We start from the raw sequence: 26,065 nt of genomic DNA, 5'->3' as shown, positions 1-26,065 counted from the left end.
AAAAGAGGTCATAGGGTGCCTTATGACACCCTTTGACCCATTAAATAATGGCATATGTCTCTATGGGTCCTAGGACCCATAAAGAAATATTTGAATCATTCATATGGGTCAAAGGGCGTCATAGGGTGACCTATGACACCTTTTGACCCATTAAATGATGACATATGTCTTTAGGGATCCTAAGACCCCTAGGGACATATTCAAATAGTTCATATAGGTCAAAGGGGGTCATAAGGTGACCTATGACCCCCTTTGACCCATTAAATGATGACATATGTCCCTAATAGTCCTCATATGACTCAAATGGGGTCATAGGGTGACCTATGACCCCCTTTGACCCAATAAACAATGACATACATTACTAGGGGTCATAGGACCCGTTGGAACATATTCAAATCGTTCATATGAATCAAAGGGGGTCATAGGGTGACCTATGACCGCCTTTGACCCATTAAATGACGACATATGTTCGTAGGGGTCGTAGGACCCCTAGGGACATATTCGAATAGGTCATATGGGTCAAACGGGGTGATAGGGTGACCTATGACCACCTTTGACTCATTAAACAACGACAGATGTCCCTAAGGGTCCTAAAACCGCTAAGGACATATTCGAATCATTCATATGGGTCAAAGGGGGTCATAGGGTGCCTTATGACCCCCTTTGACCCATTAAACGATGACATATGTCTCTAGGGGTCCTAGGACCCCTAGGGACATATTCAAATCATTCATATGGATTCAAGGAGGTCATAGGGTGCCTTATGACACCCTTTCACCTATTAAACGGCGACATATGTCGCTAGGGGTCCTAGGACCCATAGGGACATATTTGAATCATTCATATGGGTCAAAGGGGGTCATACGGTGCCTTATGACCTCCTTTGACCCATTAAATGACTACATATGTCTTTATGTGCACTAAAACCCCTAGGGACATATTCAAATTGTTCATTAGAGTCAAAGAGGGTCATAGATCCCTTTGACCTATTAAATGATGACATATGTCCCTAACGGTCCTAGCACCCTTAGGGACATATTCAAATGGGTAATATGGGTCAAAGGGGGTCATAGGGTTATTTATGACTCTCTTTGACTTATTAAACGATGACATATGTCATTAGGGGTCCTAGAACCCCTAGGGACATTCGAATGGGTAATATGGGTCAAAGGGAATCAAATGGTGACCTATGACTCTCTTTGACCAATTAAACAACGACATATGTCACTAGTAGTCCTTGAACCCCTAGAGACATATTCGAATGGGTCATATGAGTCAAAGTAGATCATAGGGTGACCTATGACCCCCTTTGACCCATATGAACGATTCCAATATGTCTCTAGGGATCCTAAGACCCCTAATGAGATATTCAAATCATTCATATGGGTGAATGGTGTCATAGGTGACATATGACCCCTTTTGAACTATTAAATGATGACCTATGTCTCGAGGGGTCCTAGAATCCCTCGGGACATATTTGAATTGTTCATATGGGTCTAAGGGGGTCATAGGGTGACCTATAACCTCCTTTGACCCATTAAACCATGACATATGTCTCTTGGGGTCTTGAAACCCCTAGGGACATATTCAAATCGTTCATATGGGTCAAAGGGGGTCATAGGGTGATCTATGACCCCATTTGACCTATTAAACGATAACATGTCCCTAGTGGTCCTAGGACGCGTAAAGAAATATTCAAATTATTCATATGGGTCAAAGGGGATCATAGGGTGACCTATGACCCCCTTTGACCAATTAAATGATGACATATGTCGCTAGGGGTCTTAGAACCCCTAGGGATTTATTCAAATTGTTCATTAGGGTCAAAGGGGGTCATAAGGTGACCTATGAGCCCATTTGATCCATTCAATGATAACATATGTCTCTAGTGGTCCTATAACCCCTAGAAACTTATTCAAATCGTTCATATGGGTCAAAGGAGATCATAGGGTGACTTATGACACCCTTTGATCCATTAAATGACGACATATGTCCCTAGGGGTCCTACGACACCTAGAGACATATTCGAATCATTCATATGTGTTAAAGGGGGTCGTAGGGTGACCTATGACCCCCTTTGAACCATTAAACGACGACATATGTCCTTAGGGATCCTAGGACCCCTAGGGACATTTGAATCATTCAGATAGGTCAAAAGGGGTCATAGGGTGACCTATGACTTCCTTTGACCCATTAATCGATGACATATGTACCTAGGGGTCCTAGGACCCCTAGGGACATATTCGAATTGTTCATATAGGTCAAAGGGGGTCATAGGCTGACTTATGACCCCCTTTGACTCATTAAATGATGACATATGTCCCTAGGGGTCCTAGGACCCCTATAGACATATTCGAATGGGCCATATGGGTCAAAGAGGGTCATAGGCTGACTTATGACTCCCTTTGACCTATTAAACGATGACATATATCTCTAGTAGTTCTAGTACCCCTAATGACATATTCAAATTGTTCATATACATCAAAGGTGGTCATAGGGTAACCTATGACACCCTTTGACCCATTAAATGATGACATATGTTCCTAGGGGTCTCAGGACTCTTAGGGACATATTTGAATCATTCATATGGGTGAAAGGGGGTCATATGGTGACCTATGATTCTCTTTGACCCATTAAACGATGACATATGTCTCTAGAGGTCATGGGACCCCTAAGGACATATTCAAATCATTCATATGGGTCAAAGGGAGTCATAAGGTGACCTGTGACACCCTTTGACCCATTAAACCATAACATATGTCCTTAGGGGTCTTAGGACCCCTAGGGACATATTCGAATGGGCCATATGGGTCAAAGGGTGTCATAGGGTGACCTATGACATCCTTTGACCCATTAAACGACAATATATGTACCTAAGGGTCATAGGACCCCTAGAGACATATTTTAACCGTTCATATGGGTCAAAGGGTGTCATAGGTGACTATATCCCTTGGAGTCTTAAGAACCCTAGGGACATATTCGAATTATTCATATGGGTCAAAGAGGGTCATAGGGTGACCAATGACCCCCTTTGACCCATTAAACAAAGACATATGTCACTAGGGGTCCTCAGACCCCTACGAACATATTTGAATCGTTCATATGGGTCAAAGGGGGTCGTAAGGTGACCTATGACCCCCTTTGACCCATTAGACGACAATATATGTCCCTAAGGGTTCGAGGACACCTAGGGACATATTCAAAACGTTCATATGGGTCAAAGGGGGTCATAGGGTTCCTTATGACACCATTTCACCCATTAAACAACAACATGTGTCCCTAGGGGTCCTAGGACCCATAGGGACATATTCGAATCATTCATATAGGCCAAAGGGGATCATATGGTAACCTATGATGCATTTTCACCCATTAAACGACGACATATGTCTCTCGTGGTCCTTGGACCCCTAGGGACATATTTGAAAGGGCCATATTGGTCAAATGCAGTCATAGGTTGACTTATGACCGCCTTTGACTCATTAAACGACGAGATATGTCTTTAGGGGTTCTATTAACCCTAAGGACATATTCGAATCGTTCATATGGGTCAAAGGGGGTTATAGGGTGACCTATAACCATTTTTGACCCATTAAATAATTTTATATATTCTTAGGGGTCCTAGGACCCCTAGGGACATATTCGAATGGGCCATATGAGTCAAAGGGGGTCATAGGGTGACTTATGCCCCCCTTTGACCCATTAAATGACGACATATTTTCTTAGGGGTTCTAGTACCCCTAAAGACAAATTTAAATCATTCATATGGGTCAAAAGAGGTGATAGGGTGACCTATGACCCCATTTGACCCATTAAACGATGACATATGTCCTTAGGGGTCCTAAGAACCCTAGGGACATATTCGAATTGTTTCTATGGGTCAAAGCGGGTCATAGGGTGACCTATGACTCCCTTTGACCCATTAAACGATGACATGCCCCTAGGGGCCATAGGAGCCCTAAAGACATATTTGAATTGTTCAAATTGGTCAAAAGGGGTCATAGGGTGACTTGTGACCCCATTTGACCCATTAAGTGATGACATATATCCCTAGGGTTCTTAGGACCCCTAAGGACATATTCGAATCGTTCATATGGGTCAAAGGATGTCATCGGTCACCCATGACCCCCTTTGACCCATTAAACGATGACATATGTCCCTAGGGGTCCTAGGGACATTCAAATGTGCCATATGGGTCAAAGGGGGTTATAGGGTGACCTATAACCATTTTTGACCCATTAAATAATTTTATATATTCTTAGGGGTCCTAGGACCCCTAGGGACATATTCGAATGGGCCATATGAGTCAAAGGGGGTCATAGGGTGACTTATGCCCCCCTTTGACCCATTAAATGATGACATATTTTCTTAGGGGTTCTAGTACCCCTAAAGACAAATTCAAATCATTCATATGGGTCAAAAGAGGTGATAGGGTGACCTATGACCCCATTTGACCCATTAAACGATGACATATGTCCTTAGGGGTCCTAAGAACCCTAGGGACATATTCGAATTGTTTCTATGGGTCAAAGCGGGTCATAGGGTGACCTATGACTCCCTTTGACCCATTAAACGATGACATATGCCCCTAGGGGCCATAGGAGCCCTAAAGACATATTTGAATTGTTCAAATTGGTCAAAAGGGGTCATAGGGTGACTTGTGACCCCATTTGACCCATTAAGTGATGACATATATCCCTAGGGTTCTTAGGACCTCTAAGGACATATTCAAATCGTTCATATGGGTCAAAAGGGGTCATAGGGTGACCTATGACCCCCTTTGACCCATTAAATGATGACATATGTCCTTGGGGGTCGTAGGACCCCAAGGGACATATTCAAATCATTCTTATGGGTCAAAGGGGGTCATAGGGTGACCTATTACTCCCTTTGACCCATTAAATGATGACATATGTCCCTAGGAGTCATAAGACCCCTAAGGACATATTCGAATTGTTCAAATTGGTCAAAGGGGGTCATAGGGTGACTTATGATCCCCTTTGACCCATTAAATGACGACATATGGCCCTAGGGGTCCTAGGACCCCTAGGGACATATTTGAATCATTTTTGGCCCATTAAACAACGACATGTGTTTCTAGGGGTCTTAGAACCCTTAGGGACATTTTGAATTGTTCAAATGGCTCAAAGGGGGTCATAGGGTGACCTATGACCCCCTTTGACCCATTAAACGGTGACATATGTCTCTATGGGTCCTATAACCCCTAGAGACATATTCAAATTGTTCATATGGGTCAAAGGGGGTCATAGGGTGATCTATGACACCCTTTGACCTACTTAACAACGACATATTTCTCTAGGGATCCTAGGACCCCTAGGGACATATTCGAATCATTCATATGGGTCAAAAGGGGTCATACTATGAGCTATGACCCCCTTTGACCCATTAAATGATTACATATGTCCGTAAGGGTCATGAGACTGCTAAGGACATATTCGAATCGTTCATATGGGTCAAAGTTAGTGATCAGGTGACCTATGATCCTCTTTGACCCATTAAATGGCAACATATGTCCCTATGGGTCCTAGGACCCCCAGGGACATATTTGAATGGGCCATATTGATCAAAGGGTGACTTGCAACCCCCTTTGACTCATTAAACAATGACATATGTCCCTAGAGGTCCTAAGACCCGTAGGGACATATTCAAAACATTCATATAGGTCAAAGGGGGTTATACGGTGCCTTATGACCTGCTTGACCCATTAAATGATGATAAATGTCCTTAGGGGTCCTAGGACGAGTAGGGACATATTCAAATTGTTCATATGGGTTAAAGGGGTTCATAGGGTGACCTATGACCCCCTTTGACCCATTAATCAACGACATATGTCCCTAGGGGTCTTAGGACCCCTAAGGACATATTCGAATCATTCATATAGGTCAAAGAGGGTTATAGGTCACGTTTGACGCACTAAATGATAGCATATGTCGCTAGGGGTCCTAAGACCCCTAGAGACATATTCAAATGGGTAATATGGGTCAAAGGGGGGATTAGGTCCCTTTGACCCATTAAATGATGACATATGTCCCTAGTGGTCCTAGGACCCTTAGGGACATATTCGAATGGGTAATATGGGTCAAAGGGGGTCATAGGGTGACTTATGACTCTCTTTGACCCATTAAACGACGACATATGTTGCTAGGGGTTCTAGAACTCCTAAGGAAATTTGAATGGGTAATATGGGTCAAAGGAGGTCATATGGTGACCTATGACCTGCTTTGACCCATTAAACGACAACATATGTCACTAGGAGTCCTCAGACCCCTAGTAACATATTCGAATGGGTCATATGGGTCAAAGAGGGTCATAGGGTGACTTATGACCCCCTTTGACCCATATGACCCATTCGAATATGTCTTTAGGGATGTTAAGATCCCTAAGGACATATTCAAATCATTCATATTGGTCAAGGGCGTCATAGGTGACCTATGACCCCCTTTGACCCATTAAACAATGACATATGTCGCTAGGGGTCCTAGAACCCGTAGGGACATATTCAAATTGTTCATATGGGTCAAAGGGGGTCATAGGGTTACCTATGACCCTCTTTGACCCATTAAACGACGACATATGTCTCTAAGAGTCCTATAAGCCCTAGGAACATATTCAAATCGTTCATATGGGTCAAAGGGGATCATAGGGTGACCTATGATACCCTTTGACCCATTAAACGATGACATGTCCCTAAGGGTCCTAGGACCCCTTGGGACATATTCGAATCGTTCATATGTGTCAAAAGGGGTCATAGGGTGACCTATGACCCCTTTGACCGATTAAATGACGACATATGTCCTTAGGGATCCTAGGAGCCCTAGGGACATATTCAAATCGTTCATATGGGTCAAAAGGGGTCATAGTGTGCCTTATGAAACCCTTTGACCCATTAAATGATGACATATGTCCATAGGGGTCCTAGGACACATAGGGACATATTCGAATCATTCATATGGGTCAAAGGAGGTCATAGGGTGACATATGACCCTTTTGACCCATTAATCGATGACATATGTCCGTAGGGGTCCTATGATCCCTAGGGACATATTCGAATCGTTCATATGGGTCAAAGGGAGTCATAGGATGACCTATGACCCCCTTTCATCCATTAAATGATGACATATGTTCTTAAGGGTCATGGGACCCCTAAAGACATATTCGAATCGTTTATATGGGTCAAAGTTAGTGATAGGGTGACCTATGACCCCCTTTGATCCATTAAATGACAACATATGTCCCTAGGGGTCCTAAGACCCTTAGGGACATATTTGAATGGGCCATATGGGTCAAAGGGGGTTATAGGGTGACCTATGACTCCCTATTGAACATATTCAAATCGTTCATATGGGTCAAACGGGATCATAGGGTGACCGATGACCCCCTTTGATCCATTAAATGATGACATATGTCCTTAGGGGTTCTAATACCCCTAGGGACATATTTGAATCGTTCATATGGGTCAAAGGTGGTCATAGGGTAACCTATGACCCCCTTTGACCCATTAAATGATGACATATTTGCTTAGGGGTCCTAAGACTCCTAGGGACATATTCGAATCGTTCCTATGGGTCAAAGGGGGTCATATGGTGACCTATGACTCCCATTGATCCATTAAATAATGATATATGTCCCTAGGGGTTCTAGTACCTCTAGGGACATAATCGAATCGTTCATATGGGTCAAAGGTGATGATAGGGTAACCTATGACCCCCTTTGACCCATTAAATAATGACATATGTCCTTAGGGGTCCTAAGAACCCTAGGGACATATTCGAATCATTCCTACGGATCAAAAAAGATCATAGGAATATATTCAAATTGTTCATATGGGTCAAAGGGGATCATAGGGTGACCTATGACTCCCTTTGACCCATTAAACGACGACATATGTCCCTAAGAGTTCGAGTACCCCTAGGGACATATTCGAATTGTTCATATGGGTGAAAGGTGGTCATAGGGTAACCTATGACCCCCTTTGACCCATTAAATGATGACATATGTCCTTAGGGGTCCTAGGACTCTTAGGGACATATTCGAATTGTTCATATGGGTCAAAGGGGGTCATATGGTGACCTATGACTCCCTTTGACCTATTAAACGATGACATATGTCCCTAAGGGTCATGGGACTCCTAAGGACATATTCGAATCGTTCATATGGGTCAATAAAATTCATAGGGTGACCTATGACCACCTTTGACCCATTAAATGACAACATATGTCCCTAGGGCTCTTAGGACCCCTTGGGACATATTCAAATGGGTCATATGGGTCAAAGGGTGTCATAAGGTGACCTATGACCCCCTTTGCCCCATTAAACAACGACCTATGTCCCTAGGGGTCCTAGGACCCCTAGGGACATATTCTAATCATTCATATGGGTCAAAGGGGGTCATAGGTCACCCTATGACACCCTATGACCCATTAAATGATGACATAGATCCCCAGGGGTCCTATGGACATATTCAAATCGTTCATATAGGCCAAAGGGGGTCATAGGGTGACCTATGACCCCCTTTGACCCATTAAACAATGATATATGTCCCTAGGGGTCCTGGGACCCCTAGGGACATATTTGAATTGTTCATATGGGTTAAAGGGGGTCATAGGGTGCCCTATGACGCCGTTTGACCCATTAGATGATGACATATGTCCTTAAGGGTCCTAGGACCCCTAGAGACATATTCAAAACGTTCATATAGGTCAAAGGGGGTCATAGGGTTCCTTATGACACCCTTTCACCTATTAAATGATGACATATGTCCCTAGGTGTCTTAGGACCCATAGGGACATATACGAATCATTCATATGGGCCAAAGGGGGTCATAGAGTGACCTATGACTCCCTTTGACCTATTAAATGATGACATATGTCCCTAGGGGTCCTACTGGTTCAATGGTTGTTCCTAAAACATGGCTGCAGACATACATGCTTAGAATGAACAGAACTCCTGCATTCGAAGACTATCAAAAGCATAAAGTAATTCTCATATATTCGCATCTTATTATAGCAACAAATGTAAAGTTATTGAAGCATCAAGGAAGACCAAAAGTAAAAGAAATTTTTACTATTGCTAATGCTGATCATGAAGCCCTATTAGAGACCCTAAAACAGAGAGAGGACCCTATTGGAATACTCGACTAGGTATATATACTTCTTATGTTATTTTTTTCATAAAGATTTAATGAATTGATGATTATCTTGTTTAATACAATAAGTTACTATTTTTTTTATGATATTGGAATGTAGGTACATTATGAAGAGTTGGAGGGGGGTGGTATTGGGGAGAATTTCTAAATTTTATGATGTAAAATGTCTACTTTTTTTGTATATGGTTTTTGTATTTTGGTAGGTTCTTTGTAAGGAATTATAAAAGGAAAATATTGAACAAGTTCTTGCAAATCATATTTGCATGTGATACAAGGCTATAAGGAGAATTTTAAGAGCATTTATAACTATATGAAAGATAATTGCATGTGGATATCTTATTACAGATTTGGTTTTTTCCTTATTTGACATAAAGCTGACATTATGATTATTGAAACTATTTTTATCAAACTAATCAAATAAGAAAAATTTAGCAAGTATGGATGAACAAGTAGAATACTTGATTTCTTCCATTTTGCAACCAATCATAGCATTTGAAAGCATAAAGAGTCATAATATTGTATAATGTTTTGAAATACTTTCATATTGAAAATTTGTATGAAGCACATTTGGGATAAGCCATGAAATCCATGAAAGAAGATAGCATGTAGGATACACAATTAAAGCCAATAAGCAAGATAGCACATGCATAATGACATGATATGAAGTTGGATATGAAGGCTATGAGTGAATGAGAAAGTAAAATAGGGAATCTCATGGATAAGATAATGGTTTTCACCAAGGCACATTTTTTATCTTCTTTTCTATTTTTATTTTATTTTTTAGAAATAGCTCAACTATTTTCAAGTTAGATAGTGTTCCTAAAGGAAACATAAGTTATGATAAGCCAAGACCATAGATAAGTATGCTCAATGATGTTGATGGGGTGAAGGAAGTGAGATGATAGTAGGATAAGAGTTCATTCCTTGGAAGGATTGTATGAGTATGGATAGTAGGTAAGTGTAGCTTTGAAAACATTGCATAAGGGTAGGTGAAAAATTGGGGAAGATCAACATTTACACACACCTTGGAGGGTTTCCGAATGATGGAGGAATGATGGAGGAAATGGATCAAGGTTTAGATGTATGAGCTGGTAGGACAATGTTAAAAGAAGATTGAGTGCAATATTTGTAAGCTTTTGAGAAAGATGTTTGGAAGAAAATGGAGTGGAAGCCTTTGGAATATTGAATGTCAACTTAGGGTTATGTTCAATATTAAAGTCTTTCAAGAGAGACTTTGGAGAGCTAGAAGTAGAAAGTGTAGGAGAAGGTTTGAAGACTTTAGATTAGATGGATAAGGACCAAGGATAGAATTATGAAATGCAAAGGGATAGTGACTAGGGATTTCAACATCTTTAGAGTGAGTAGCATGACCAAAGTCATCAATAGACTCATGAGTACCTGTTATAGGAGAAAGACCTTTGATAGGAGTGTTTGAATATTGAGCATAGTTTTGAAGTGGATATGGAGAAGTAGAACATGAGGGGACACTTTGATCTTGACATCTTTCTTTATATAGCATAGAAAGATCACTTTTCCCATAAGTTTCAGTAAGCTCAATGGAGGTAGTGGAAATGGTATCCTCATCATATGTAGGAGGTGGGTAACACACAAGATATAGAAAGGTGAAATTTTGGATGAGATGAAAAGGTGTTTGATCTTGATATTCATTTATATATTTTTCTTTTTGACAGTCATCTTGATATGGAGCACCTTCTAAGGACAAGGGAAAATGTGAGGTGTGCATGATAGAATCTTAAAACAATAATGCAAGACTAGCTAAAGTGGATATAGTAATCATAGTATTGCATGAATTTTGAGGATCTTTAGTCTTAGTAGCATGGAAAAGGTTTGCAGACAAGTGAAGGTTAGCTTGATTTTCTTTTAGTTGTAGCCCTTGAGTGTACGCATGGTCTATATCGAAAGAATTAGGTTCTTTGTTTGGTGGAGGCATTTTTGAAAGCTTTGACACTTTAGGAGGTTCATTAGTGTTATAAGAAGTGAAGGTGTCAAGGAAATCATCACTTGACATAGGTTCATTAGCATGATCTTGTGACACATGAGTCATTAGAGGTATCAACAATCCCATCATAAATGAGATCTCTGATTTTATGTTTCAACACTATGGAATCTTTAGTTTTATGAAATTTTCTTCCATGGAAGTGGCAGTAATGATGATTTCTCCACCATGGAGGTTTGATTTTGGGTTCATAAGGTCTAGATTTATCTAGTAATGTGATGGATTCATTATCAAGAAGTGTTTGCAAGATGTTATCATGAGAATCTTCCAATAGAGTAAAAGTTCTCTCAAAAATTTCTCCATGATAATTTTGTTGTTTCTTAAGTGAACAGAATGCATCCATGTCTTCATCACTATCTTGGTCAAAGATAGGTCCATAATGAAAGTTTGACATAGCCTCAAAGGAGGTATCACTTGCTTGTTCTCTAAAGAGGTCTTTAGATCTAGAAGATGAAGATATTTGATGTCTTGGCGTAGAATATGTACACCTTGAAGAAGATGACCCGTGTGTATCTAAAGGTCTTAAGGGAGATTAATTTAAGAATGCAATATTCTCCTCTAACCTTTTCTCAAGTTTAGAATTGATTTCTATCATGTGCTTAGAGAGATGAAGGTAAGAAAGATTATTTGTCTCTTCTAGCTCTTTGTATTGAACATATAGATCTTGAAACTCTTTAGTGGCGTGGAGGATATCATGATCGTCTAGATTTGGTTGAGGTTTGGTAGCACAAGGTTTGAATACCATAGTGGTAGATAGATAATAAAGCATGAAGGAGACTAGAGGAAGCTAATAAGGTGACACAAGATAACTTGATGTCCAAATTAGAGAGGTAGAGTGTTCACATGTCAAAAAGAGGTAGAAATGAATGAGTGACTTGACAAAAAAATTGTCCAAGCAGGTTACAACACTAGTGACTCAAGTCAAGAGCTACGAAAAAATCCCAAATAGCAATGTAGATAAAGAAAGAGAGATGACAAGTGAACAAATTTAAGTGTAGTCAATAGATCAAGGAAACCATTTAGTGAAAGAAATTCTTAGTATGCATATCATAGACCATGAAGTTAGAAAATACCAATAGCCCTAAGACCAAAGAGCCATTTTAAGCATGTTCAAGCACTAGAGACATAGAAAATCAAATTCAATTTATGAAACTCCCCTTAGCAAAAAATGCAAACAAATATTTGCACTTGATGTTTTGACTTGGTTGAGAAAGTTTGACAATAATTGATAATATTGCTAGCTTGATGTTCAAAAGATTTTTTTTTCCAAGAAAGATAGTGACACATGGAGTAGTCTTCAAAAAATCAAGCAAGGCACAAAGCAACCTTTCATGATACAAGTCAAAGGGGTTAACCTTTCTTGACAACTTTTCAAAATCTAACTCCTAACAAATACAAGTCAGTGCCATTAGCTCCGAGTGGGTGGGTGAACCATAGTGACACCCTTGTTCCAACCACGAAGACCCTCTATCATCTGTGGCCACCCCATACTGAGGAGTCCCCAAGGTTCTCTAAGTGTGTTTTGAGGTCGATCTTTTGAGGGTCATAACTCAAAGCTCGTGAGGGCTATCGATAAACTATCAAATGCTACAAGATGCTGATATTGAGGCCTAAAATAACCTATCTCATTTTTGAGAGATCACATTCTGTTTGGATTCGAAATAGCAATGTTTCTCGATACCAAAACTCGCAGTGTGCCTTAGTTCATAGGTGCACCGCAGCGTAACTTTGAAACCGCTGATCTTGGCATCGAATGGTCAGTCCCATTAGCTCCAAATGGGTCGGTGAACCCTAGTCACACCCTTGTTTAGGCCATGGAGACCATCCATCATTTGTGGCCAACCCGTAACGAGGAGTCCCCAAGGTTCTCTAAGTGCATTTTGAGGTTGATATTTTGAGGGTCATAAATCAGAGCTTGTGAGGGCTATCAATGAAATGTCAAATGCTACAGGATGGTGATACTGAGGCCTAAAATAACCTATCTCATTTTTGAGAGATCACATTCCATTTGGATTCAGCACAGTGATCTCGCTCAATGCCAAAACTCACAGTGTGCCTCAGTTCATAGGTGCACCATAGCGTAACTTTGAAACCGCTGATCTTGGCATCGAATTGTCATTGCCATTAGCTCTAGATGGGTGGGTGAACCCTAGTCACACCCTTGTTCTAGCCACGAAGACTATCCATCATTTGCGGCCACCCCATACCGAGGAGTTTCCAAGGTGCTCTAAGTGCATTTTGAGGTCGATCCTTCGAGGGTCATAATTCAGAGCTTGTGAGGGCTATCAATGAGCCATTAGAGGAGAAAAGTTTGTAAGGATGGAGTGGCTTAGTGTTTTTGCTAAAATAAGTTAGTGGGAAGGCTTTATTAGAGGTTCTTGGCCAAACTAGTGGGGTGTTTTCCCACTCTCTAATTTTAGAGACAGTTAGGTTTTGGAGGGAGATTAGGGGAGCTCTACTACAACTATCCTTACCCTAGCTTGGACCAAGGTTGGTATCTCAAACTTGCTTCTTTTCCATTTCTTTCTTTTAGCATGGTTAAGCAAATATGCAAGTGTGGAGTTTATCAATGGAGTATGCATTGCATTGCATTGTGGAGTAGCATTCATGTGAGTTCTTGAATGGTGTTCATTCCATGTAGATTAGTGTGACACCATTGTGCATCTTTTTGTATTGTGTGGAGTATTGTGAGTATGAGGTTTGGATTTTGTCTATTTCCTTGTTGTATTATGGGTGTTGATATCGTGTTGTGAAAATGTGATGTTCTCTTGAAAATTTCTTTTTTTATTTCTACTTGGTTTTGTTTTCTTGTTTTGTGCTTGAGTATTTTTATGGGTGTGGGACTTACACTCACCCTTGTGGGAAGGGAAGAGAAGTCCAGGGTGAAGGGCTTAAGTTGGGTTTGAAAAATGTATTGAGAACCTTGGAGTATGGGCTCCATTGTATGCCATAACATTCATATCTTGTTGGGGGTGATAAGGAAAGTATGGTGTAGAAAGGAAGTTTGTGGAGTTACAGCTGATGGTAGTGGGTTTGGAGGAGGAAATGTGGAGGCCCCAAGAGGGCATTAAATTGTTTATTTATGATAGCCCCGAGAGGGCATGAATTTTGCTGAATTATGATAGCCCCGAGAGGGCATGAAAATTGTTTATTGCAGATATGGTTTGGTATGGTAAGTCTCCATTTTAGAACACACCTTCACCCTATGTTTATGGTTCCATCTGTGAAGTCGTTGTGAAATAGCCTTGGAGGGAAATTGTTCAAGTTTGAAATGTAATGTTTATGCATTGAAAGATTGTATGTGTATCCCAGTTTGAGCCTTGTTCCCTAGTGCGGGGGTGGTCTCTTTGAGGCCTATGGTTGGGTGGAAAGAATCCATGGTCCTTGTTATTTTGTTGTGTTGCATATGCAGATTTTTTTCCAAGGGAGCAATGGAAATGGCTTGGAATGATCATCTTACAGATTGATGTTGGATGAGAAAACTTGACATTGTGCCCTCATTTGTGAAGGAGGATTCACTAGCTTGTTCATGTTCTCAACAATCATGTTGGACAATGTTCATGCTACTCATTGTCCATATCTTTCAATGTCCATGTTCCTTATGATTTTGAAAAGTCCCTTATGTTGCCCCATTGTGATGGAAGGAGATTGTATCATTGTTACCTAATGTACATGTAGAGGAAATAATCGATAAGGTTGTATATGCATGTTTCATTTGGAGTTTATATTGTTATGAAAGCATTGGTACGAGTCACAGATTTGCTTTGACATCATTGTTATCATTTGAAAATGTGAAAGAAATTTTTCTCCTTGTGGTATTGTAAATGACTAGTTGATAATAACAATCCATAGATGTTATGTGATACCATTGATTGTATAAATTTAAAACTTAGTAGATTTCTTACAATCTTGTTGTGCACTCAATAATTTGGAAGGAAAATTTTATGTTCATATCACATGCATGGATAACATTGATTTTAATTATCAAGCTTAATGCAATTCTAAGCAAGGAAATCATCAAATTAATTTCATGATATAACAAAATGAAGTTTGTTGTAAGAGAAGACACAATAAAATCTATGAGATACATTGCTGTAGGCATGCATTTTCCTCTCTAGAAAATGTATGGTAAAGGCAAATAAATCCCTTCTTTAATATAGAGCAATAAAATATTAAAGAATATTCCCAAATTCTAGACTGCTATCCAATAAAAATAAAAATAATAATAGCATATAGAGACTAATGAGTGTCCTAGACTAATATATTTCCTAAGTGATAGAATGGTAAACATTACAATCTTGTGACCTCTAAGTCACATCCAACACTCAAATAATAAATTATTAATTAAATAAATAAAGGCATATTAGTGTGCATGTTAGAGAATATAAAAAATTTAAATATTTAACTCAAAAAAAAATAAAAGCCAAGATTGATCTTGACCGCCCTTCTATAGTAGCCCCCAACATTTCCTAAGCCGTCATAACGCAAAAAAATTTTCTCCACTCCCCAAGGCGTATTGTTAAATTTGACATGTCATGTAAAAATTTTTATCCTTGAGCTTACCTTCTTGAAAAGGGGTTTCATCCCCATTAATATACTTGGATGCATAGGAGAAAGGGTTTATGTCACATCCTTGTCTTATGCACTAGTCATCCCCTCCTTGCAACAGTGGTCATGTGTTCCCAAGCATAGGTAGTCGACTTGAAATTAAGGGGGAGTGGGATAGCAATTCCAAGGGATTTTTACTTAGGAGAATGTCAAGTTGAAATTTAATATGACTTGTTCACATTAGGATTTTTGATTGGAGGGATGGGAAGAAGATGTCCTAAGGCTTGGATTAGTCAAAATTCTGAACATGACCCACGTGGGCCTTGTGGGGACCACGTGTAGGAAGAAATGTGGCCTTTGTAAGAGTTAGGGAATGATGAGGATTTAAGATAGATAGGAGATTCACCCTTTAGATTTTTATTTTATTTTTATCAGATAATTATTTAATCATTTCAAGTCTTGAATAGAGGGATAATGACACTTAGTGTATTTGACCTTAGTTTAACGGTAATGTTTATATCAAGGGGCTCATTTAGAAACATGTAACAATTAAACCATATGGTAATGGAAAAGCTCAATATAGGAAAATAAATTAAATGAAATAAATAAGTTTACGAGAATGCATATATAACTGAACATGATGTTAAGTATGGAGGGTTTAATTAAATTAGTGTTAAGACTGTAAATTAGGATAGTTGGATGTACATATAATAGGGTTAATATGAAGTAAGCTGTCGGAATGATGGGATTGGAGAATCCAGGATAAGGATGGATGATGGATTAAAATAATAACTCAAATCTAGTTTTATCTAGTCAATAAAACACATTGATAGATAAGAGTTAGTAGATAGAATTGAATGCATGACAAACTTGTGTAGATGTTGGATTTAATGTCAAGTGAATTTTATATTTGGCTTCAGGGAAAGTTAGTTAGATAATGAATGTTGTGGATTCGATTGAAGATATTAGTAGAATATCAAAGTCGATAGAATATATATACCAATTTGAAAATGTAGTGTAAGAATAAAGCATTAGTTAGCTAGTATGTAATAAGGGTCAATAGGCATGTCATTAGAGGTAGCTCGTCAGCTCATGTACCCTATGTATAATTAATGATAATATGATTCATGTACACCACATTTTACTATGTTAGTTGCATGAAATGATGAATACATATATGTCAGAATGACAAGGTATGTTATATACAAACCTTATTTATACACTTGCACCTAATCCTTGCATAAACAATTCATCTAACAAATTTAAATTGACACACTCAATAAGATGGTGTAGTAGGATGTGTTTAAATACAAATCATGAATTATTATTGAGTTAAGTTCTTTGAATTGGCCCTTAGACTTACTAAGAGTTCCTCATTTTATGTGCTTACTAATTCATACTATGAAACTACTTTGAATCTTAACATGATTTGATAATAATAATATTGATAGTGAGAAAGTGAGCTTATGGTGAATAATTAGATGTAATAATGTAAAAAGTAAATGTAATAGTATAGTAATTATAGTAATTAAAATAGTAAATGTAAAAACATGGAAATGTAGCTAGATTAGTTAGTAGTTGATGTGCTAGATAGTTAGTAATTGTCTTTTGCTAGAGTGAGTTTAATTTATGTATTGAAATAGTAATTTTTGTGTTTAGGAAACTGTAGTGAGTGCTAGTTTGGTGAGGAAGCAATGTTGATAGAATGCATAAGGATGACTAAATAGAGTAAAGAGGGAGAAAATGACTCAGTATTAGTCCAATCTTCAAGAGGACCTGTAACCAGTAAGATATGGATGCAAGCACATGATACACATTTGGCACATAAAATAAATTGTTTATTTCATAAGTTGTGTAACTAATGTTTTGAATGATGGATACTATCAATTCAAGTGGCCCCTTCTCCATCATGTAGACTTTGAAGCTACCTTTGGGGCATATCTTTCCTAATTTCCAATGGTTAGATCTGATATAGTGTGGTAGATAAGTGCACATTTTCTTATTTGACTAAGGGTGCTCATGTGATGAGTACTAAATCTAAATTCTCTAGATACATGTGTTTAATCGATTAAGATATACTACACTTCCACACCATATAATAATTTTCACATTAATATATATTGTAATGATTAATGAATGTGTGTACATTGGTAATGAGGATAATAAGTAATTCTGATCCCCTTCCCTTACATGTTAGAATCATGACCTAGTCCATATGATACAACCGACAGCCCCTAATAGAATATTAGTATTAGAGGCTTGTTAGGATATGAATTACCTCACTAATTTATGAGTGTTGTATCTTGAACTTTCTCATTTGATTCGTGACGCTAACTTGAACTAGACTGTCATTCAATCTATTTGAAAACCACCTGTGACTAAAATGTTACAACTGGATGACACTATCCACATGAGTCTTGAACTCCTATTCAATGATAACCTTGTTTTACAATATTTAATTTCTTATGCAACTTCATAAGCTACAAAAAAAATTAAAATTTTATGTTTTTACTAGTAAAATTTAGGGCGTGACACATGATCCATGATAAATTGAACAATACTAGATACTAAATTAATATGTATATCATTGTGCACATAAATGACAAAAATATATATCAAAATACATGTATCCATAGACAAAATTTTACACAAATATATATCAAATATCATGTATCCATAGACAAAGTACTCAAATATATATCAAAATACATAGATCCATATAGAAAATGTGGTTGATCATGCCATCAGAATGTGTATAATATCAATGTTTCTGTATTCAATGTGGCATATGCCATCTCAAAATGTCTCATGATGCATCCTACAAGAACTATACTATCCTAGGGTGCTGGTGGATGATCAAAATGCAGCCTCTTTGCTGCACTAGGTGGATCGGATGCCTCCTACATAAACAAAAAAGGAAAACCCAAAGTTAGACTACTAAATTTATATGATTCTACATATCTAACATTGAATTACTCAAATGCATAATGATCTTTTCTATAATGGACATTAATACTATCAAAATTTTATAATAAATACCTCTCTCATCGACCTCCTGCACCGGTTGGGAGTCCTCTTGTATGCCCTTGGCAATGCTGGTACCTCTTTGATTTTGGGCTGTATATGTTCAAATACCTTTGTCAGATGAATCTACAATTTAAACTATAACATTATAATTCATAGCATGCTAAATTTATAACATATTTAATCATGAATTCAAACTACAACTTATTATTGTAGGCTCCTCCTCAGGAGTGAGTGGCCACATCATCAAATGTACATAACTATCTTGTTGGACCTCATGTGCACTAGGAGTCTCCTATGAGATACAAAATAGTAGTTGTTAATATCACAGAAATTAGTTTTGAATTTATTTATGAAGATAAGTTATGCAAGAGCATCCCATGCTCATCAGGGGAACATCGAAGATCCAAGGCATTACAGAGGTCATGGAGCATCTCTTGAAGTCAATTGGGTAATCCTTGCACCAATTATGGCTCATGGAAGCATACAAAGTTATAATGTTGGACTCATATGTGAAAAAAAGTTGTAATTGGGCATGAGATAGGATTTTAGGATTTCATATGGTAGATGAGTCATTTGATAGGTTCATTTAGGTTTTCATGATCATATCTTGTCATTAGACAAGTCAAAACATTCAATAAGCCCATTAAAAGCATAGTTTAATAGTTAGAAAGTTGAATAGTAACGGTTATGTGTTTTTTGGAGGGAAACTCCATAATTTAAATTTTATGAAGAGTTAACAAATGAAACTGATTGGAGGTGGTTGAGGGGGTTACTAACCATCCCTTGAAACTTATAAATTGTGATTGTACAGCTTGGAGGGTTAGATTTGTACGGATTGTCTCAGAAAATTGAATGAAAGTGCTTGGTTTTCAAGAGCAACTTGAAGAATCCTTTGTTTTGTAAGTTCTTTCTAATATTGGAATGAGTGGTAATATCATCTTAGATATTTAAATTCATGGTTAATGCTGAAGGAGAAGTTCTAGAATTGAGTTTTGGGGTTTGAACAAGCAGGCCCTGGTTTTTAAGCCATTTTAAGGAGGGTTTTGAAGTTTGGATGTTTAGGAGTGTGAAAAAGACCTATAATCTTGAAAATCCTTTGATTTAGATCATTAATAGAGACTATGAAAAAGGATTAAGTCAGATTGCAATTTTGAAGGGTACTTGCTTTGTAAAAGTGGTCTAATTAGGCCTAATTCTAAGACAAACTGCCCTGTTCTGTACAATATTTCCAAAGGAGTGATATCTGATTTTTGGATATGTTATAAAACTAAAAAAAGGGTATCTAAAAAGATAGTTTATTTTCTTGGTGTTTTGTAAAGTTTTGGAGAAAAATTAAGAAAATAGGGTCTGCTGATCCAAAGAAGAGAATAGCCTAGTAAAGGGAAAAACTGGTCTCTTTTGTATCTACTAAAGATTTGTGGGTTTGAAAACCTTAGAAAAATGTTGGTTGAAGTTTTTAAAGGTGTGTAGAGGTGGAGGGAACACTTGGTGAATGTAAATCCAAGTTTGGAGTCTTTGGTGGCATTGTGTGCATTTGGGAACACCATTGAAACATAGGGGTTGGGTCCATATTGTGCTTGAATTTGCAAGTTTTTGGTTAGATCCTCCATCCTTTGCATCAAATGGTATCAGAGCATCAACAAGGTCTTTTGGGAGTAGATAAGTTGTAGGTTTCATCATCATAGGAGTCTTTGTCATCCTTAGTGTGCTGGTCCCTTTGTTGAAGCCTTGGCATGTCTAATTCCTCCTTGCGTGTCCCAGAGTTGAAAGGTACATAAGTGGTGTCCAGAGATTTCTTGGTGAGGAAAGAAATGATCCCTATCAGAAATGATCTTTCTAGGAATACCATGTAATCTCACAATGTCACGCATGAAGACACTAGCTACAGAAGCTGCTGTATAAGAAGACCTGATAGGTGAAAAATGTGCCACCTTAGTCAACCGATCAACCGTTACCATGATAGCATCATGACGACGAACTATCAAAGGTAATCCTACAATGAAATCCATGGAAATAATATCCCACTTCCAAGAAGGAATGAGATTTGGTTGCAAAAGTCCAGCTGGGTGCTGATGTTCTTCCTTGACTCTCTAACACTCAAGACACCTAGCCACAAAATCAGCAATATCTCGCTTCATTCCGGACCAAAAGAACAAACGTCTCAAATCAGCATGCATCTTTTTAACACCTAGGTGTGTTGAGTATGGTGTACGATGAGCTTTTGCTAGAATTCAATTGCGAAGCTCATCCACTAGAGGCACATAAATTCTACCCAAATGTCTCGAAAGACCATCTGATTCCCGAACATAGCCTGCAAACTTTTCTTCCAAGGGTCTTCCTGAATCTATCTCCCTACACACTTCTTGATACCATGAATCCGTGGAAAGTGCCTGAAGAATCTGACCCCTCAAATCAACACTAAGAGTCATCGATGATACCACATGTCTCCTGCGACTCAAAGCATCTGCCACCACGTTCTCCTTACCTTGAATATACTTAACCTCAAAAATGTACTCGCATAGAAACTCCATCCATCGTCTCTGGCGAGCATTCAAATTAGGCTGAGTAAAAATATACTGAAGACTGCGATGATCGCTATGTAGCTCAAATTTGTGCCCCAACAAGAAGTGTCTCCATCTTGTCAAAGCATGAACTACTGCTACTAACTCAAGATCATGCGTAGGATAATTTAACTCATAATCCTTGAGCTTGCATGATTCATACGCTATCACTCGCCCATTCTGCATCAATACTGCCCCAATACCTTCAAGAGAAGCATCTGTACACACCATGAAATCTCCCTCTAGATCAGGTACTGCTAAAATGGGTGCACTTTTTAAAAGTTCCTTGAGCTTCTGAAACGCTTCTTCACATTTCTTTGTCCACACAAACCTCTTTCCTTTCCTTTGAAGAGAAGTGATAGGATGTGCTATCCTAGAGAAGTTCTGGACAAATCTACGATAATATCTAGCTAAACCCATGAAACTACGAATCTCTGACACGTTAGTCAGTGTTGGCCAATCTATTATCGCCTGAACCTTGGCAGGATCCACTGATATACCATTACCTGAGATAACATGCCTTAAATATTGAATCTCTGATATGAAGAATTCACACTTGGCTGCATTACCATAAAGTTGGTTGTCTTTCAAACACTATAATACCAACCGCAAGTGTTCCTCATGCTCCTTCTGATTCTTGGAATATATCAATATATCATCAAGAAACACAAGTACGAATCTGTCCAGATATGATCAAAAAACACCATTCATCAAACTCATGAATACCGATGGAGCGTTAGTCAATCCAAAAGGTACCACTGTGAACTCATAATGGCGATAGCGAGTTTGAAAAGCGGTCTTGTGAATGTCAGCTTCCTTAATGTGAAGCTGGTGGTATCCTGACTTAAGGTCAATCGTGGAGAAAATTGTAGCCCCCTTGATCTGATCGAATAGGTCATCAATCCTAGGCAAAGGATACCTGTTCTTAATAGTCACCTTGTTCAACTGTCTATAATCGATACAAAGGCACAAAGAACTATCTTTCTTCTTCACAAAGAGCATTGGAGCTCCCCATGGTGATACACTAGGTCGAATGCTCCCTTTGGCCAGAAGTTCCTCTAACTGAAGACGTAACCCTGTGTAGTCATGCGATAAGGAGCTTTAGAAATAGGTTCTACTCCAGGAACTAAATCAATGCTAAAGTCGATATCCCTCTTTGGAGGCATGCCTCGAATCTCACTTGGAAAAACATCTATGTACTCTTGCAAAATTGGGTGATCTAAAGTCTTCCTCACAGGATCCTCCTCATCAAGATCATTTACCGTAACAGCAAATATTTGCCATCCTTTATGAAAACTTCGCTTCATTTGCATAGCAGAAAACATCCGCAGAGATATAGGTCTTGGTACCCTAGCTATCCTTACATCATTCCCTTGGTCGTCTTGGCACATAATTATCTTCTTCCTGCAATCTATACTGGCTTTATGAGTTCCAAGCCAATCCATGCCTAAAATCACATCATAGGAACCAAGGGGTATGACTTGAAGATCCACTACCGAAACAAAGCTTCCTAAGCTAAGCCCACACTTATGAACTACAGAATTCATGGAGACCTTGATACCTAAGGTTAGTTCCACTTGCCAACCATGATCTTGCTTCACTGCCTCCATCTTACACTTAGAAACTATAGATGGTGAAATAAATGAATCTGTAGCTCCTGAATCAAATAATACTGAAAGAGATATACCTCGAATAGCACCTGTGGTCTCAACCACTGTACCCTGATGATCCGCCTGATGGTGATCAACTGCTGCAAACACTCTATGAGCTCTACCTGCATCACCTACTGTAGACTCTGAGGCTGTAGGCCTAGGTCCAAAAAACTGAGGCACTCGCTGCAGACACTGAGCTGCATAATGACCAATCTATCCACATGAAAAAAATTCTGTATTCCTGCCAGACCCTCTACCCATAGATGGTACATTTGATTGCTGTCGGTTGTTCCTGCTAACAAACGACTAACTACTCTGAGCTGGCTGATTGGGTTGATTTTGTTTATTGCGTTGAGCATTGCGATTGTTCTTAAAGTTAGAACCTTTGCCACCACCTTGAGCCTGAGGATTAAATCCCTTCTATTGTTGCGTCTACCGAGACTGCTGGAGAAACTGTTTTCCCTTAGAAGAGAAAGGCTTCTTGTTGCCATCTGAATTAAAGTTGCTTTTAGATCCTGACGCTGCTGGCGCTCGTACAAAACCACCTTGACCAAGGTTGATGCTTTGCTCAACAAGGATTGCTCGATGTACCACATCCTTGAGGGTTTTTGGCTCAAATACTTTGACACCCCCAATAATATGGTTGTTCAAACCCCTAATAAAATGTTGTGTTAACTGGGCTGAATTTTCACTGAATCCTGAAAAAGACATAAGCCCTTTGCTATTTCCATTCTTCTGGTAGGAATCGTTCTCGAAAACTCTCCAAAAATAGTTCCCAAGTGACACTGCTCATATAGATCCCTAGTTTCTTCTCCTCAATTGTCCACTAAGTGGCTCCAAAGTTCTCTAAATTAGTGATCACAAATCTTTCCTTAACATTACTGTCAAAGTCTTGCATAGTGAAAATCCTGTGGAGAGAAATTAGCCACTGTTCGGCCACATAACCAGACCCTTGCCCATTGAAAGGCTTAACCTTTGATCTTGAAAGATCCTTCATCTGAGTGGACACAATGGACCTCTGACAATCCTTCTGAGGACTTCTAGATCTGGGTCTATGTTCTTGTTCTGTCTGATGCACTTTAGGCTGTTCTTGAACAGCAGGTAGACGTTCTAGAATAGTCTGCATCAACTGTCTCAGACCACCCTCTTCAGAATCAGCTTGGTCCTCTCTTTGGTTCTCTTACTTCTACCTATTAGAGTGCTCTTCCCTGCTCTCTATACAAACCGATCCCTCATGGGCAGACTCATGGGCGCTAATGGTTCTGCCATGACCACGGCCTCTTCCATGGCCCCTACCTCGGCCTCTAACAGAAGACCTAGTCCCAGACACCATCCTGCAATAGTACAGAGTACTATTACAATCAAGAGCCACATGTTACAATAAACTAAGTTTAGTTTTATGTTTAGGTCTAAGTAAATTTTCTATTTTGACAACTAAGTGTTAAAGTATACAACTGCAGTTCAAGTTCTGGTTGTTCCAAAATACCCAGAGTTCCCAATGTAGAAACTCGGGCTCTGATACCAAATGTAATGCCCCGTCAAGGGATCCAAAGAATTAACCTAGTATTTCACTAAGTTTGGTAGCATTTTTTTTTAAAAAAGTAATTACCACTTACAACTTATGCACAATAATGGAAGCAATAGCAATGTCCATCTAAAGAGTAAACTTAACATCTACAACAGATTACATTCTTAAGATCCCCTTAACGTGAATTTCTTACATGAATCCATCTAGTACAACATCCACATGAAATAATATGATAAGTCCAATGTTCAATTATTACATATCCAACTGCTCATTCATCCACTGTACATGTCACACGGTATGAAGGCTTAAAAGAATATACACATGTAGAATAAAGTACATCATCCTATTCTAATCCATGATACATCACATGATACTCATGATACATCATCATAAAAGCCATTTACATCTATCAGAAAGATCAAGTAAATAAACTAAGTCAACGGTTCCTCCCAACCATTAATAGCATCATTAGACCATCGTGGATCCTAGCCATCCCTCCGAGCGTAACATTCCAAGCACCAAAGAGATCATCGGTATTATCATAGTAGGAATGCCACTCCTAACATCCTACTAACATAAAAAGTAAAGCATAAGATATCATCATCTAACATATGCTAATCATCAATGAAAGGATACATATCCACCATCACGAAGGACGCATTATCCACAAAGTCTCAATGAATCTCAAATGATAAGAGTGGAAAATACACTACCACCCGACCGCGTGGTACCTAAGTGGTCCACTCCCACCGTGTTGAGGAGATAATCTCAAGTCTCAAAACAGATTATCAAAACCACATAGCACACGACTCTAAAGTCCAGGAATCCTAAAAGTATACTAACTCAAAGGTTCCAAACACAAACAGAAATCTACTTCCCAGAGGCACACAATGACCTGTAGGAACCTACTATGCAAGTGGGAAAGTGTCATCGCATTTATCTTGTACAAGTTACCTTGGCAGTTAGCTAAACTCCATGGGTCCATACAGATCTCATGCGGCCACTAGTATCCTTTCATACTGACAAGGCATACTATGGAATGCAAGGTTGCAACCATGCGTTCTCTCTACTCCCATCCTAGCCTATACAAGCACTCAAGGCATGGGCAAGAACCAAAACTCTTATCTTTTTAGGTTCATTCACTTAGTGTTAAGTGTGTGAATGTTATCACTTATTAACCAACTTACAATGTGTTACCCTGGCAACCTCTTATGGCCCCGGCCCCCATTGCAAGCCACTTCTCGACACTACATGTAGATATCCTACCCTAATGCTCATGGTATCATAATCATAAAGAAAATCCACAAAATCACCATAATAAGGAATCAACAAATATCCATGATTAAAAATCATTAAATATGCATAAAAGCATCAAATCACCATGAGCAACATCCATAGAAAATCATGATCACAACAGCTCTCTATTGGCAACTGAAGTATCACTGATAATCAAAATATCCATTGGTTCTTAAGAACCAAAATATATCTCAAAATCATACTGATCGAAGACTCCAAAATGGTTGAGTCAAAACATGTCACATCATGACATCATCAATAATAAATCCACAT

The 26,065-nt window shown here is 38.9% G+C and overlaps 1 pseudogene; it reads right to left on the bottom strand.

The window, feature by feature from the left end:
* The window catches only part of LOC149578079 (kinesin-like protein KIN-14R), a 199,650-nt pseudogene extending 175,395 nt beyond the window's left edge, over positions 1–24,255 (bottom strand).
* Positions 24,256–26,065: the final 1,810 nt, after the last annotated feature.

The sequence above is a fragment of the Cupressus sempervirens genome, chromosome 1 (assembly GCF_028749045.1).
Source record: "Cupressus sempervirens isolate cs-2001-9-10 chromosome 1, ASM2874904v1, whole genome shotgun sequence".
NCBI classification, from domain to species: Eukaryota; Viridiplantae; Streptophyta; class Pinopsida; order Cupressales; family Cupressaceae; genus Cupressus; species Cupressus sempervirens.
The sequence above is the reverse complement of the archived record's forward strand: the minus strand, read 5'-3'. Positions and strand labels throughout refer to the sequence as shown.